At 41.1% G+C, this 18,048-nt stretch overlaps 1 pseudogene across 1 annotated transcript; it reads left to right on the top strand.

The window, feature by feature from the left end:
• Window positions 1-1,632: 1,632 nt before the first annotated feature.
• LOC148009960 (pentatricopeptide repeat-containing protein At3g53360, mitochondrial pseudogene) lies at window positions 1,633-8,612 on the top strand (annotated as a pseudogene). Its single transcript, XR_015689663.1, has 2 exons — window positions 1,633-4,221; window positions 4,360-8,612. The product of XR_015689663.1 is annotated as a pentatricopeptide repeat-containing protein At3g53360, mitochondrial pseudogene (transcript).
• Window positions 8,613-18,048: the final 9,436 nt, after the last annotated feature.

The following is an 18,048-nucleotide window of genomic DNA, read 5'->3' as shown; positions in this document are numbered from 1 at the left end:
GAATATAGGATATATTAGCACTAGCAAACATTGGGAGGTACAGGAGGTTGGTTGTTGGTAGCCTCATCTACTTGTGTAACACCAGACAATATCAATTTTGTTGTTGGTGTTTTGAGCAAGTTCTCAAATAAATCATGAGAGAGTCATTAGAAAGTTGAGATGCGGGTGCTCATATACTTGAAGGGAACTCTTGACTATGGTATCACATACAATTTCAGAAGTGTTCTTATGGGGAGCTGTGACTCAGATAGGGCAGGTGACAGTGATTCTAGAAAATCAGTTTCTGAATATTATTTCTCTTTGGGTTCAAGAATCTTCTCTTGGAGTAGTAAGAAGCAACTGACTATGGCATTGTCTTCTACCGAAGTAGAGTATAAGGCAGCTTGCTTTATTGTCAATGAAGTAATATGGTTAAGGAGGATCCTATGGCATATGGGAGTACAGGATTTAAGATCCAACAGTGCTAAGATGTGACAATCAAAGTTGCATCACCATCGCCAAAAATCCAATTTTTAATGCACACACCAAACACATTAAGATCTAGTATCACTATGTGCAAGACTTGATCGAGGATGCGATAGTAGAGCTCACAACGGAGGAGAATGGAGCAAATATCTTCACCAAAGCTCTTATAAGGGATCTCCTTCGACTTTATCTTCAAAGACTCAGCATTGGGCCGAGAATGTAGTTCACTTGTGGGTGGACATTGAGAGGGGGTGCTAGATATACCTAATGTTCCACCCTCGTAAGGTGCCACTAATGATCCATGGTGCTCTAAGTTGTAAGGCCCCCATTATGAGGAGAAGCCATGTGTGAGTAGGGACATTGGGTGGGTCCTGACTTGTATGTTAGATGAGATTTATGTGATCACATTGGGTGAGTATGGACATTGGGTTGGTCTTTTGACTTGGTATGTTAGATGAGATCTATGAGATCGCATGGCAAAAATGTGACCTTTGTGGATCTGAACTTTGGGTTAGATAGAGTAGTTATATTGCTAGCAACTCGAGGCACAATGCATTGAGTTGTGGGGGGCCTTGGCCGACAGTAAAGGGAAGATTGAATATTCCCTGGCCAACTAGGAAAGATTCATAATATGGTCGGATATGCCAACTAGACTACCTTCTCGAGCTATAAAAGGAAGACCCCTCTAAAGCCATCGTCAATCTATCTTTCACCCAGTCAGAGTTCTTCCAGCTACCCTTAAGCTCTTTGCATATCATCTGTTTGGATCGCCATCTAAGCTTCATAGTGGAAGCGTATGAGTGGATAGAGCCATCTTTGTATTAGTTCATTTGAAATTAAAGCAGTCTCTGTGCTTCTCATATTTGATGTGGGTTCTCTACTCGATTAAATTCTGTTCATTGTGCCGTGGAATTTCTACAATTGGAGGACGCTTGGTTCCCCATGGCTTCACCTGTAAAACAACGAATGATGAGAAGCAGAAGGAAGGATGTGATGGTAGATACAGGCGCACAAAGCAGTATGGAAAGATAGGTGGCTATGTGCTTTGGATCGGCAGTTTCCCAAAAACCGGAGAAATGGGTGGGGCCCAATAGATGTTACTAAATAGGCCCCTTTACCCTAGTCGAAACTTCTAAAACTTCGTCTTAATGTCTGTGCCGCCTAGAGTTCTGCATTTGCAACTAGTCGAAACTTCTAAAACTTCGTCTTAATGTCTGTGCCGCCTAGAGTTCTGCATTTGCAACCGAGAGCCTAGAGGTCGTCTGAGGCTTAGGAGTTCGTTAGTATATCATCGAAGCGTCAAAAAGTACAAGGCAACGGAGAAGCCTCTCTCGGCAGCAGAGCTTCATGTCAAAAACAGACATCAAGGATGCGCATGCTTGCAACAGAAATCCTACAGTAATCGAACCTCTGGTGAACAATGCCAGCAGTGCTTGCAGGTTGACAAGATCCGGCATCTTAAGGCGTGAGTGCAGATATGGCGTTAACTCCTGGTAAAGCTATAACTCTCCTCGAAGACCATGCCAAGTTTGCCGCTCTTGATGAGGCTAAAGAGCTTTCATGTGGTAATCGTTGCAAAGCACAAAGCATTGGAGAAGCCTCCCTAGGCAGCAGGGCTTCATGTCAAAAGCAGATATCAAGAATGACCATGCTTGTGACAGAAATCCCATAGTAATCGAACATCTGGTGACAATTTCACCAGGTTGACAATATCTGGCATCTTAAGGTGTGAGTGCAGGTATGGTGTTAACGCCTCGCAAAGCTATAGCTCTTCTCAAGGACTGTGCCAAGTTTGCTGCTCTTGATGAGGCTAAAGAGCTTCATTGTGCCATTGTTGAGAGTGGCCTTGAGGCAAATGCTCTAGTAAGAAGCACACTCGTCCATAGTTACATGAAATGTAGAAGTGTAGAGGATTCACGAGACGTGTTTGACAAGTTTCCTTGTGAACGGGACATAGTTGCCTGGACTGCAATTATTACCGGATATGCTCAACACGGACTTGGGGATGAGGCTTTATTTCTGTTCAACCAAATGCGAACTGAAGGGGAGATACCCAACAACTTCACATTTGCAAGTGTAATCAAGGCTTGTGCGGTTGAGATAAACCTTGGGTTAGGTGCTCAGGTTCATGCAGGACTTCTGAAAGCTGGTCTTGAATCAGATGTCTGTGTTGGAAACACACTCATTGACATGTATGCTAAATGTCAACAAATGGAACATGCACGCATGGTGTTTGACAGCATGCATGAAAGGGATGTTGTATCCTGGAGTGCAATTGTTTCAGGGTATGTGCAGCTTGAGCATTGGTCAGAGGCAACTCACTTGTTTGAAGAAATGCTGCAAAAAGGGCTGAAGCCAAATAGCTACATCCATATTAGCATTCTCAAAGCATGTGCCAGCCTGAGAGATATAGCAAAAGGTAGACAAGTTCATTGCCAGGTTGTTGAGAGGACTTTGGAGATGGACCTGTTTGTGAGAAGCATCCTTGTTGACATGTATGTGAAGTGTGGGAATATAGAAGATGCACAATATTTGTTTTACACAATACAAGAACCAGATTTAGTCGTGTGGAATACAATGATCTCAGGATATGCTGAAAATGGGCTTAGGACAGAGGCTTTATCACTTTTCACAGGAATGCGACAAAAGGTAGTATTACCAGATAAAGTCACATTTGCCAGCACACTGAGAGCTTGTTCTTGTTTAGGCTCTTTATTTCAAGGAAGACAACTTCATGCTTGCATTCCAAGAGAAGAGCTGGGACTGAATCTCTTTATAGGGAACACACTTATTGACATGTATGCAAAATGCAGGAAGTTGGGAGATGCACATGACATATTCAACAACATGCATGAAAAGGATGTAGTGACTTGGAATTGTCTCTTATCAGGATATGCTCAACAAGGCTGTGGTGATGCTGTCCTCACACTGTTTGGCCAAATGTTGCAGGAAGGTGAAGTTGCAGATATAGTAACATATTTGACAATCGTAAGAGCATGTGCAGCCCTTGCTTTGTTTGATTTAGGAAAGCAGATCCATGTCCACCTCATTCAAAGCAACATGGATTCAACTTTGATTGTCCAGAACACTCTTGTTGACATGTATGCCAAATGTGGATACATAGGGGATGCACAGCGGGTTTTTCATGACATTAAAAACCGTGATGTGGTTGCATGGAATACAATATTAACCTCATATGCTGAGGAAGGGCTCAGCAAGGAGGTGGTTGCATTATTTAAGCTGATGCAGCAAGAAGGTGCAAAACCAACTGCTGTTACATTCACCTGTGTTCTCTCAGCCTGCTGGCGTGCTTGCCTTGTTGAAGATGGGTGCGAATTTTTCAAATCATTCACCTGCGATTATTGTTTAAAGCCAACAATAGAGCATTTTAAGTGTCTCATGGACCTTTTTGGTAGAGTGGGGAGGTTGCATGAGGCATCAGACTTTTTGAAAGAATTGCAAGGCACATTCGGTGTAGAACCGTGGCTGGCCTTGCTTGCTGCCTCCAAAACCTACTCAAACTTGGGTGTAGGGGAACATGCATTCTACTATGTCCAGCAATTAGACCCTGGAAATGTTGAAGCTACGGTACTTCTTTCAAACTTGTATGCTGCTTTCAGGAAATTGTATACTAGAGACTGACTCAGATAAAAGACAATGGAGCAACAAAAGTCATGTGCCAAAAATATGACCACAATGAATGAGCTCCATTACAGAAGAATATGAGGCACTATGAAATGCTCAAGCCTCAGACAGGTATTTTCTACCATTACAATTAGTTGTTGAATCACAGTATCCAATCAGAAAAATCGAATTGTTTAAAATGATTCTAAACGAGTTTTCTTATTTTGGTTAATTTTATAGACTAACAATAAATATCACTTGCAACCGTAGCAACAATTTCACAGGCCAAGAGCGTTGAGAGGAAATGTTAACACAATGAGAGTTCTGGTGAGATGTGTACCGGAATAGGGTGGAACTGCAGTGGTATGATCAAGCTAATCCAACTATCTAACACTAAATTTCATCTCGGGCCAGGTACAAATGTAATGAATTATTTGCTGTTAGTTTTCATTTCATCTAATGAATGAATGCTTTGTTTTCATCCATCACTAAATTTCATCTCGGGCCAGGTACAAATGTAATGAATTATTTGCTGTTAGTTTTCATTTCATCTAATGAATGAATGCTTTGTTTTCATCCATCATGGCACACGGTTTCTAATGATGAACTTGTGCAGCATTCAACAAATAAACACATAATGAAATGGTCAGAAAGGTATGTTCTACTTCTGTTGAATCACACATTATTGATTCAGAGAAGATATCGTTAGCAAAGTTCCAGAATGTTTCCTTGTTTTGGTTAAATTTGATGGTTGAATTTACAAAGCATCAGTTGTAATCAATGCAAGAGTTTACTGATGAGAGGACCTGATAACACTGTTGAGATGCTGGTGAGGATGCACTAGCTAGTGTGCCTCTGAGAACACATAGACCTCCACAGAAAAAATTGAAGTCAGACAATCTTGCCGTTGCTCTTTGGTCAAGATGGGCAGGTAGTCTGCTTATTTGGCTTGGTGTGTAGGTTGGTTGAGTTGGATGTTAGATTGGGAAATTGAATCTTTTGTGTGGTAGTTAAAGACAAATTGGGATCATAATGTTTTGAGTATCGCAACTGATTTGTCAAACCACCTGTATTTTGATGAATTGAGAATAATTAGCTTTTTGTATGAAAAACACCTGGCTCCATACGTCATCAACATTTGCAGATGTTCACACCATCATTTATCCTGCAATAGCAGGTTTAGATGCTGTTACACTGTTGCAATAATGTGACAGCTACCTCAGCAAAGATTGCTTTACAAGAGAGAATCGCTCCTTATGAGCACCAGAAAGGCATTATGCTTATGTATAATGCTAGGAGCCGCAGACAAAGCTCTCGCTATTTGACACAGAGTGGTCACTTCTTCATCATTACATGGTGCCCCTACACTACATCGAAGGAGGAAAAAGATCCTTGGACACCTTGGATGGGCACCCAAAGTAACGACCATGAATGAGCACTAACCATTCTCCCTCCATGGATCTCCATGCTTCATACATGAAATGGCACAGGCTGTACAAGCATAGAAAGAAATGTAAAGAGCTGGACATCAGACTCACCTCTGAATTTCCAAGGACCAGCAGTATTGCATGCCAAATCCCCATTGCAAGGGTGTGAAGTTATGCTAGGGTTTGCAGAGAAAACAGTGTAGAAAATATGACTAAAACATAGTGAACCTAGACAAGAAGACAAAATGCAAAGGAGGGAGAAGAGTATCTGATGAATGAATGAATGCTGGAATGATTATTAAGAAGGTACAGATGTGACTGCTCGAGGAGTGGAGCTGTCCAACAATCACGGACTCAGCAGGCTGAGGGAGAGTGCTGGAGAGTGTTGTCCTCGCTACGGATCCTGAGTGTAGCAATACCACTGAGAATGAAGTTGATGAAGTGGACTAGAGCTGAGGGTGATGAAACATGCCAGCTGAGTGTCAGTCGTTGAAGAAGATGATGTCTTAGATGCAGAGGCAGCAAAATGGAGTGTTTGGCAGCCTCTGGCAACACCAGAGGCTGAAAATGCAGCTGTACAGCAGCCATGAAACAGTTGATGATGATGACAACAGGTTGCACATGAAAAGGCAGCTGATCTGATGATGTCCAGCGATGGTGACAGTGGGGAGAACCACCGAACAGGCTGACAGCAGCAGTGGGTGGCAGGTTGGCAGCACCTCGAGGAGAGTGGGTGGCAGTACCAAAGGCAAGGCAGTGTGTGATGAAAAAGCCAAACCCCAATAACTGGGAGTGGACATTGTAATAAATGCTTGAGGTTGGTGCCAAGGATGCTAGGAGAGTCCGAACTAGGCTTAGGACAAATGAGATGTACAAAGAAGTTAGAAAAATCAATAAATAATAGGTGGTTGCAGACCTCTACATAAGAATGAAAATGAATCTTAGACCATTGTGAATAAGTGGATCAAAACAATCAAAGGAAAAGCAATCACCACATGCTAGGAGATGCTATCAAGGAGCTTGTGGCTGCAGGAGAGGGGCTGATACAATCAAGGAAGCACCCATGGATGGACAATATGAGAAGGTAGGGGCAGCTACCTATTCTCTCTTCTCTTGATTCAAATTATCAGCAGTAATTCTCGAGTGATTCTTCTCTTGTTCATGCAATGCTATTGCAGCTAGTCTGCTTCTATTCTTCCTGGAACAATGTCTTTTTTTCTTCTTAACTAGATATGTGCAGCTCATGCTGAGAATGATGGGGGCTTTTAAATAAGCAAGGGTTCAAATTCTCTTTCTGTGTACAAGCAGCAAATTCAGTTACTGTGAGACTGATTTTTGATCTCTTTTGGCTATAAGGAGTTTTTATTCATTAGCTGGGTCATCCATAAGGTGTTTCATTGTAGCTGCAGAGAAAGAGGCAAATTTGCAGTTGATTTTTTAGTCCTCAGAGTCCATTCATTTCAGTGTTCTAATTTTTGGTTCTGATTCTTATGCTTATGATGTTTATAATTCCCATCTTGAAGTTCAAGGAATTGCAGCCTTGACTGTTCCTTCTAATCAAAGTTTGGATTCTCATCCTCTTCTCATTTGAAGAATTTGGTCTGCAGCAGTAAACAATAACAGTTAAGAGCAGGTTTGAGCAGTAGGGGGCAGCTTATACAAGCAGTAGTGAGTCTTGTCCATTATTTTATTCCAGTGTTTAAGTACAGCCTGCCTATAGCAGGCATCGGGTTTGAATTTATCCAGGAATCGCAGTGACAGCAGGCAGGCCTGAGAATACAACTCATTTGAAGATAGCTGCAGAATTACAGTAGTGAAAAAAGCAGGGCAAGTCTGAAAGTACAGCAATGGCAGATTTGTAGAATTGACAGGCAGCACTGTAGAAAGGTCTGCAAACCCTGTAGCAGCAGAAATTTTTTTCAGACAACAGCAGCAACAGCTTAGTGCTGGACTGATTGTAGATCTATAGCAGCTGAAGAAAATAGTTTTTTATTCCTTTGCAGATGCTCTGAGTAGATTCAATGATGAGGGATCGATGTGTGTCATCTCGTACACAACTTTCAGTCATTAAGCTGTATGCTTACAGTTTGGGTTCTAAGTCTAAGTGGCTTGCTTCTGCTCTCTAATCAGAATCGTTTGTGCATGCTCTTCATAGACTAAGCAATGTATAGAATATTAGATTGAGGGTACCAGACTCTACTTTGTGTGCATGTAGTAAATCTAATGACAGGAAAGATGTTTCATTGCCATAGCTTGTCTGTACTTCAATGCCCTCACCCTTGGATACACTACCTTGAGTGCTTGCTAAATAAAAGTCTTAGGGCTTCCATCCTTCAGTGTCTTAAGTCCCAAACAAGGACCTTAAATACCTTGTCTCGGCATATCTTGTGTACAACACAAGTCTAAAGAAGAGATATTTTTCTTTTGTTTTGAAGAATAGAGAGATGCAAAGAATTTGACTTGTCTACTTGGTTTTATTATTTGAAGTCATAGGTTTCACCTGATGAGGTCTCCAGTGATAAAACAGTATTTGCGTCTTGTTTCTGGAAGAGCTCTCTCAATAGTGCAGTGAAGTTGTATACAGCATTGCAAGGTTGGTGGTGGGAGAAAGGTGCCATCTTTGGTTCTGCATGCTCTGCCATGCCCTGCCTCTTCCTGGTCTTCAGCATGTCAGCTATGAGTGCTTTAACTTCTCTCCTCACAGCAGCAACTTGCAATAGTGGGAATGACAGTTGGTGGTGAGGGTAATGATGATGACGGACTGATGATGATCAAGGCGATGGCATGAAAAGTGGGAAGAGGGATGAAAATAGCGTGCCATACTAAGCTGCTTGTACGGAACATGTTAGAGCTATAGAGAATCTGGAGTGTTGTACAAAAAGCAAAAGAGGCCTTTCTAGTGCTGCTTGACAAGCTAGAAGAATATAATGATTTAGAAGTGTAATGTAGGAAATATTTAGCCTTAACCTTAGGAGAAAATTAACATCAGTCACCAGTTTTAGGGACAGTTATGAAAGGGGAGATGTGTAACATCTTTCTATCTTTTGGCTCATTTATTAAATTTGATCTTTGTGATTTGGCACTAGCTTGGGGCATGTACCAAGAACATTTTTCCATACTTTCTTTAGTTTGTTGTCATGGCTAGCTTGTGCAATTGGAAAATGGAATATTGATCTATGGCATGGCCATGCTTGAGCGATTATTTTGTATTTCTTTGTTTTATAGGAGTACAAGTAGGACTCTTTTACATTGGTATCAAGGCTTTGATTAGATCCAACTGAGTAGTCATTATCAAGCCTAGATAGCTTTTGTGAACAATGACTATATAAGTCTGGAGCTATAAGTTTGGAGCCATTTCAAGCAATTCTCAATAAGATCGGTAAGGGCTACATCATTTTAGCCAATTGTCATCAAATGTGGAGCTATTTTGAAGGTTTGTGGACAAAACGAGAGCTATAGGAGGTTAGGGGGAACTAAAGTGACCTCTACTTTTTGAAAGTAAGGGCTTGATTTTCTTTTTCCTTATCTTTTTCAAGCGCTTCAAGAAGGTTCCATGGAGAAATCCACTTCCTTCTCCTCAAACAGGCTTCTTAGATCATAAGAGATGTTGTAGAAGCATTGTTCACTCAAAATGCTTGAGATAGAGTAGCCTTATGGTGGTATTGGAGCTGCTATATATATAAAGGCAATAGGTGAAGTTTGCGTTGCTCCATGTAGCCTATTCGAACATGACTTCTATTTTGGCCATGTCTACTGCATTGTTGAAGCTTCTATGCTTCCAACTAACTCTTGGACTCGAGCTTGCTTAACATTGAAAGGCTATCCTTGCTATGGCAAGCTTGAAGCCATTCTCACCATGCAAGCAACAGTAGAACAAGGAATACACTATGTTGAAGGCACGCTGTTACAATAGCTCAAGCTTCATTTTTGCCAATGAATTGGTCCACAAGGTATCACTTAAGCGTGATAGCACCATTCAACTATATTCAAGGCATCATTTGCACTAGGTAAAGCATCATTTAGCCAAGGGCTTTGATGAGCATGTGGATTGGCAAATTAGGATACTTTGTGTTGCTTTCATAACTATGAAACTTGATTTCTAGCAACATCTTTGAATAATGATTATTATTGTGAGCTTGTGCTTGTTTATAGTCATGGGACTAATCAACCATAAGGCATAAGAGGAGGTCTTACTTCACCCTATGAGCATTATGTTCCTTTCTTCTCTATAACCATTTTGCATAGGCATGGTAGCAACAAAAAATGATTGAAGATTGAGCAATTACTTCATCATATTGACCATCTACAATCCCATACCAAGCTTATGTGTTAGAAATCAAGCTCACCGTCAGTGTGTCTTTATCTATGACCGACATCTATGACAGCTAGAGTGTGTAGCTGTTTACATGTGACTACATTAAATAAGTCGGGTTAGTAGTCAGTTAGTGACTTGACTAGAGTTAGTCTGTCTAGTCTACACTTACACTAGGTCACTTTATCTTGGTTGTTAGTGTTACTCAGTTAGAAAAAAGAATAATGGAAGAAAGCTATGGAACCTGAAGGTTCATGACAATGGAGTTTTCCTCTCTCTCTCCCTCTCTCTCTCTCTCTCTCTCTCTCTCTCTCAACTTTGAACATGGTATCAGAGCTGGACTTGGTGGACTTCTTGGAGCAGGAGGGAGTGAAGATGATCTGCAGTTGAAGACTTATGTTATTTTTCAAACAGGCTGAATGCCATTGTCAAATGGAAGGTATGCATTGTGTGATTGTTTGCTCTATGGTCCAAGCTACTGTCTGGGGCTTGTTTAGAAACTTGAGAAGGGAGCATTAAGCACCATTGTGTGCTCCATTATCATCATCATCAACATCGTGTGCTGCTGCAAACCCCTGTCCAGTCTGCGCAGATTGCGCCTGTTTTAGGCCTGAACTCCTCTGCCTCATTTGTTGGTTGTAATCACTCACTTGGCTGTACATTGCTTGGAAGAGATCCTTGGAAGGTACTTGAAGATAATAGGAAGCCATTGCTTGTGCTGGAGCTCACTTATGAGCTGAAAACAGAGATCACAGGTCTGTCATAAACAGTGGCCTGCTGTATACAGCCACTACAAAGCATATACACTTGTCTGGCATGAGCTTGAAGCACTCATACATACCCGGAAGCATCATTGGAGCCAAGATGTATGTCAAGAAGCCATATGTACCGGATGTAATGCATTTGAGCTGAAGTTGCTCACTGAAATCACTCAGATCTGAAGTATGTTAGTGGCTAAAAACTGTCATACACAATCAATGACAAGCATTGTGTATTACTGAAGCAATACAGGTCATCTTGGGGGTTCTATCATCTATATGAACTGACCTATACATGCTGAATGTATGGAGGATTGAAGCAAGCAATGAGCATCATTGAAAACTGAATTCTGAAGCTGAAGTAAATGCAGTCACACTGTCTTGGTTAATTACAAACAGTTCATGAAGTTTATGCCATTGGTCAACGAAGACAGGTTGCCTATGCCTGCTCAGATGCTCATGTATTGAACTTGCCGCACAAAGTAAATGTATGACATGATTGGAAGACATTTTGGAGCTGCTTGGAGCTTGTTATGTTGAATTTTGGTTGACTGCAACCTGCAACTAAATTTGTTGACACTTGTATGTGCTGGTTATGCACTGTTCTGTGCCTCTATGCTCATGTCTTGACTGCCAAATGTACTAGCAGCTATTTGAGAGGTTTTGGAACATGTATGACATGATTACCACTCAGTTTTGGACTTGAAATTGCTGCTGGTTACTCACAGTTTACAGTTTTCAGACTGCATGTATCTACCCTGGCAGTGAGGTTACAGAAGCTTAAGCTGAAGCAAACACATAGCTTATGTATTGACAGTTATACCTATAGTTGAGACCACTTGTTTGTGGGTTGTTTTGGGGTGTCAGTGGGCTGAAATACGCTTTTTTTTTTCTGTAATTTAGTGCAGAAAACTGTCATAAACTGTTACGGACTGAACTTGGTAAGTCATACTTATTGGTCTGCAGGGAGTCAGGCACTTGATAGACAGTCTATTGCATCATGGCTAATGCACATGGGACTGACAATATCACTCAGATAGTTGGAGAGAAGTTGGACAACAAGAACTTTGCATTAAGGAAATTCAGAATGAAAAACTTTCTGGTTGGCAGAGATTATTGGGATCTATGTACAGGAGATGAGGCTGCTCCTGAGTTGCCTGCACAGAATCCAACTAATGAACAGAAAAGAGCTTACAGGCTATGGAATGAAAGAGCATGCAAGGTGCTGCATTGGTTTTCTCTATGTATATCTGATGCTATGGTAATTCAAATCACTGGATGTGAGACTATGAAGGATGCTTGGGACATACTGATGAAAAATTATGGAACCATGACACATGGAAGGAAGATCCAATTGGAACAACAGTTCAACAACATGTGTAGGAATGGCAAGAGCATCCAGGTGTATACCATGGAGATTAAGACCATAGCTGATCAACTTGCTACCATTGGCTCAAGTGTATCAGAAGATGATATGATTGCTGTTGCCTTGAATGGCTTAGGCAGAGAGTACAAAGCTTTTGACACTTCCATTTCTGTCAGAGAAGAGCTCCCTAGCTGGAAAGAGCTAGTTGCTTTGTTGCTGCATGAGGGAGTCAAACTTGGTTTGAATACAGGTTCCAGTGCATCTTAGAGTAGAGACACTGTGTTATACTCTAGCTAGCATGGCAGAGGATCTAGAGGTCGTGGTTCATTTCGAGGTCGTGGTGACACTCGTAATGCTTATGGACAGCAGCAGCAGCAGAGTAATTGGCATGGCGCAAATACACAAGGCCAATGTGGATCTGGCGGGTTTAGAGGCAGGGGGAGATCACCCCGATGTAGAGGTGGTGGATTTGGTTCATGGCAGTCATCTGATTAGTCCAGCAGGGACAAGGATTGCCATTATTGTGGCCGGTATGGGCATATTGCAAAGGATTGTTACAAGAAGCAGGAAGATATGAAGGCAAAGGGCAGATAGCATGGGCACTATGCATCTTCCAATGGTGCTCATGATGAGCCAGTTGATAGACTCTTTGCCATGCAGCATGTATTCAGAAATGTATCGAGACATGATAGAGATGACAGATGGTACATTGACTCTGGAGCGTCAAACCACATGACACCGCATGGAGAGTGGTTTGATGAGATGGCAGTTGATAAACTCTTTGCCATGCAGCATGTATTCAGAAATGTATCGAGACATGATAGAGATGACAGATGGTACATTGACTCTGGAGCGTCAAACCACATGACACCGCATGGAGAGTGGTTTGATGAGATGGTTGTAGGTAAACATGGTCATGTATGTAATGGGGATGATACCCAACATGACATAAAGCATAAAGGAATTGTTCCTCTTATGATGCTTGATGGTAAGAAGAAAGGCCTGCATGATGTATTACATGTATTGACCATAACAAAGAATTTGTTGTCTGTGGATCAAATGGCAGAACAAAATTTGCAAGTGAGGTTTAACAAAGATGGGTGCTTCATTGAGGAGTATGGAAATGGCTGCAAGTTAATTGCCAAGGGCAGAAGGGATGGCAGGATGTTTACATTGGATGCGACCATTCCGGGACTTAAGGCAACCATGTTTGCTCATGATGAGAGTGCCATTCGGGATGTAGAGATTTGGCACAAGTGGATTGGACATGTCAATGTACAAAAGCTGAAATCTATGCAGCAGAAGGAAGTAGTACTTGGATTATCTAAATTCAAGTATAATGATTTTGGTCATGTATGCCCTGCATGTCAGTTTGGGAAGCAGGCACGTTTTCCTTTCATGAGACATGTAAAAAACAGCACTAGGCCTTTACTGTTGGTGCACTCTGATGTCTGGGGTCCTTCACATAATGCTTCTTTTGGCGGTGCACGGTATTATGTCTCATTCATTGATGATTTCAGCAGGTACACTTGGCTTTATATTTTAAAGCATAAGGATGATGTGTTTGATGCATTCAAAGACTTCAAGAAGCATGCTGAAAATGAATTGGGCTGTTACATATCATACTTGAGATCAGATGGAGGAGGTGAAAATGTCTCAAATTACTTTGACAGGTATCTTGCTAAATATGGGATTAGAAGACAGCTCACATGTAGTTATATACCGCAGCAAAACGGTGTTGCAGAGAGGAAAAACAGGGTTTTGATGGAGTCAGCTAGAGCTATGCTGAATGAAAAATGTCTGCCAAATGGTTATTGGGCTGAAGCAGTGATGACTGTTGTCTATGTGGTGAATCGAACCCCTACAACAGGGATTCATGATGTCACTCCGTATGAGCGGCTGTATGGTCATAAACCTGATATTTCGCACTTGAAGGTATTTGGCAACATTGCATATGTGCATATACCGGATGAGAAGAGGAAGAAATTGGATCTTAAGGTAGTGAAAAGCGTGTTTATAGGATATGCACAGGAACGGAAAGCTTATAAGTGTTATGTACCTTCTTCGCATGAGACACTCATAAGCAGAGATGTGATATTTGATGAGATAGCATCTTGGTATGGGAATCCTGTTGCAGTGCCTATTGATAGCTCACCCAGTATGAGTCATGCTGAAAATACTCATGCAGAGTACTTCCATGAGTGGTCAGATAGGTGATGTATCATCTACAGTGAGTCCTTGGACAGGATGATTGCGAAGTCGCACTACTGCATCCACTGACACGGATATGTCAGTGAGGGGGAGAACAGATAAGGGAAAAGAAAAGGTTTTTGAAGATGTAACAGGTCCACTCATTGCAGGTTGTGATTCATCTAGCAGTGACAGCTTAGACAGTGAATTGGTGATTTCGTCTGTTATGACGCCAGGTGCTAGGCAGAGCCGTTATGTGCCGCCTCATGAGAGGCAAGCTCACAGTGAGCCACAACTCAAGAGATCAGAGAGGGTCAGACGACTTGTTGACATGTATACTTACACTAGATATTCAGCCCGTCATTATGCTTATATGACGAAAGTAACAGGTTTTAGAGAACTAAGTAAGTTTGATGAGGTAGTTGCAGATGAGGATTGGTGTACTGCTATGGATGAGGAATATTCAGCTTTGGCTGAAAATGGCACATGGGATTTGATACAGTTGCCTGAGGGCAAAACACCTATTGGTTGCAAGTGGGTGTATAAGGTAAAATGTAAATCAGATGGATCATTGGAAAGATACAAGGCCAGGCTGGTTGCAAAAGGGTATGCGCAACAATATGGTCTTGATTATGAGGAAACTTTCAGCCCTGTAGCAAAGATGGCTACAGTTAGAACTGTGATTGCTTTGGTAGCAGCTAGAGGCTGGAAACTATGGCAGATGGACGTAAAGAATGCCTTTCTCGATGGAGAATTACACGAAGAGGTTTACATGGAACAGCCTGAAGGCTATGTGTATCCAGAATTTCCAGCACATGTATGTCGACTGAAAAAGGCATTATATGGGCTGAAACAAGCACCCAGAGCATGGAATGCTCGCATCAGCAGTTATTTGCAGCAACATGGTTTCCGATTGGGTGATGCTGATCATAGTCTGTTTGTGAAGAAGACAGATAGTGGCTATGTTTTTCTAGTTGTCTATGTTGATGACTTTATCATTACAGGAGATGATGAAAATGGGATTGCTGAAATAAAGACATGTTTACAGGCCGAGTTTAAGGTCAAGGACCTTGGAGAGTTGAAATATTTTTTGGGGATTGAGGTTGTCTCTATACCTCAAGGCATATGGCTGCTACAGAAGCAGTATGCTCATGACATGTTACAGAAATATGGTATGGCTGATTGCAAGCCTATGGATACGCCTTTAGATTAGAATGTCAAGCTGTAGATTGATGTTGGGAAAGAGATTGAGAATGTTACTATGTACAGACAGATGGTAGGCAGCTTGATCTATCTCACGATCACTAGACCTGACTTGATTTATGCTGTGGGGTTGATCAGTCAGTTCATGCAGAAGCCTCGCAAACCACACTTGGATGCAGTCAGGAGAATTCTGAGATATGTAAAGAGTACCACAGATCATGGGCTGTTTTATGCATATGGGAAACCCCTTGACTTGATGGGGTACACTGATGCTGACTGGGCTAGTTGCACGTATGATAGGAGGTCAACCAAAGGCTATGCGTTTGGATTGGATAGTAGCATGATCAGTTGGCAGAGTAAGAAACAGCCTACAGTTGTATTGTCCAGTACGGAAGCAGAGTATCGTGGTGCAGCCTTAGCGGCCTGTGAAGCTAAGTGGTTACAGAAGTTGCTGAATGACTTGGGAGTACACTTGGACATCAAAGTCAAGCTGTACTGTGACAATTTGAGCAGTCATGTTAGTAAGCAATCCTGTTTATCATGCAAGATCGAAACACATTGAGGTTCACTACCATTTCATCAGGGAAATGGTTTTAGCAGATCAGTTTGACTTGGAGCATGTGAAGATTGAATACCAGGTAGCAGACATCTTTACCAAATCACTTGGTAAAGATAAGTTCATTCACTTTAGACAGCTACTTGGAGTGATGCAGATGATTTGAGTTTTGTTTTGAGCTTGAGGGAGAGTGTTAGAAATCAAGCTCACCGTCAGTGTGTCTTTATCTATGACCGACATCTATGACAGCTAGAGTGTGCAGCTGTCTACATGTGACTACATTAAATAAGTTGGGTTAGTAGTCAGTTAGTGACTTGACTAGAGTTAGTCTGTCTAGTCTACACTTACACTAGGTCACTTTATCTTGGTTATTAGTGTTACTCAGTTAGAAAAAAGAATAATGGAAGAAAGCTATGGAACCTGAAGGTTCATGACAATGGAGTTTCCCTGTCTCTCTCTCTCTCTCACACAACTTTGAACATTAAGCTGACTAATGATCATGCTATTGATAATCTATATTGGCATAAGGGATGTCATACTTTAGCCCTTGAAACATTATTGCTTCAATCCAATTTAAACAATGCAGCTATGGATTCTTGGTGGAAGCTCTAGGATCCTTGAAACACTCATCAATTTATTGCTCTAGGATCATTCTACAACAAGCTAGTTGAGGATTTTATCAACATTGCTTAATATTGAAGACTTTTAAGGCTCAAGATTTATGGGATTCCTTTTAGGGTATCTATGAAAGCTTGAATGCAACTTTTATTATTCTTCCAGTTATTGAGGGAACACTCTAATTTAGTTGGGGATTCACCTATAGCAAGTATCCATAATTTTTGTGAAGATATTGAAGTAAGATTGGTAAAAATTGCACCAATGGAGTTTCCCATGGGTTCAAGAATTGAAACAAATGGTCATAATGACTCAATCTGTCATCTCTAAAGCTTGGAGAGTGTTTGAATACTATTTTGAAGTGAAGATTGATAATCTTTTATGCTACATTGGTTATTGGTAAGGATCAAGAAGCGTTGGAAACTTTCAAGCCTTCATCAACTTCATGAAAGATGTTTTTCCTTCAATTGTCAATCTCTCTTCCTCATTGTATTGTTAAGCCCCATCCATTTATTTAGAGGGATTCAATAATTGAACCCCCCATCGACTCTTGTCATAATCCATTGTTTGAATTGTTCTCGACTTAAATTAGGAATTAGTTGCCTCTTGATGCCTCTTACTTGCATTCTTGAATTGTCTTTGAGTTTGAATCATACTTGATAGAGCTTATTTGCAAATTTTAAATTCTAACTAACCCATAACCCTCTTTTGACTATGTGATCATTGAATAATCGAAGAAATCTAGTAATAAAGATAGGGTAAGTTACCAGCTTCGTGAGTCACGGGTTGCCAAGATAAACCCTTTTCCTATCCATTAGATTTGTCATTTGCATTATATATCATTGAAAGATAAAAGCCTTCTTACGTTCCATTGCATCTCATACGTGTTTTCTTAGTTTGGAATAGATTTTTATATTCGCGAGGAAAAAGTGGATGCCGAGCAAGAAAGCAAGACAATAGAAAGGTGACTCTCCCTTGTTGTTTAGGATCTTAAAGGGATACACAATCTTGGCCCAAGAGGTACTTTGTCCACTCCTAGTGATCTTGAGCCCAAGAAAACACTGCAAGTGTAGATGTCCTTAGTGAAAACCTATTTAAAAGAGGATTTTGACGAGGAATAAGGGGTTTTGACAAACCTACAAGTACCACAAGATCTGATAGGTGTTGTCAGGGAGAGCTAAGAGGTGAGAGAAAGAAGAGCAGAGGAGAGAAAAGAGTAATGAGGAGAGAGAAATATTAGAAAATTAGGAAAGAAGAGAAGCCATGTAAGTTGTGAACAAGGAGAGAGAGAGACTAGAAAATTAGGAAAGAAGAGAAGCCATGGAAGCTGTGAACAAGGAGGTGAGGTGAGAGACAATAATTATATTATTGTTAAAGATGTCAAAATTTATGTCTAACTCCTTTTATACTTATGTTAGTGTAACAAGGTATTATTAATAATTCCATACTAAAATATGTCTTCTACTTAGCTTCTTACAATCCATTCGTACCCAAATGTTTTTGCTCACAAAAACAAACGTACAATGGTTGGA

This window comes from Lygodium microphyllum, chromosome 30 (assembly GCF_053477565.2).
Source record: "Lygodium microphyllum isolate KBCC chromosome 30, Lygodium_microphyllum_v1.1.10, whole genome shotgun sequence".
Taxonomy (NCBI): domain Eukaryota; kingdom Viridiplantae; phylum Streptophyta; class Polypodiopsida; order Schizaeales; family Lygodiaceae; genus Lygodium; species Lygodium microphyllum.
The sequence above is the reverse complement of the archived record's forward strand: the minus strand, read 5'-3'. Positions and strand labels throughout refer to the sequence as shown.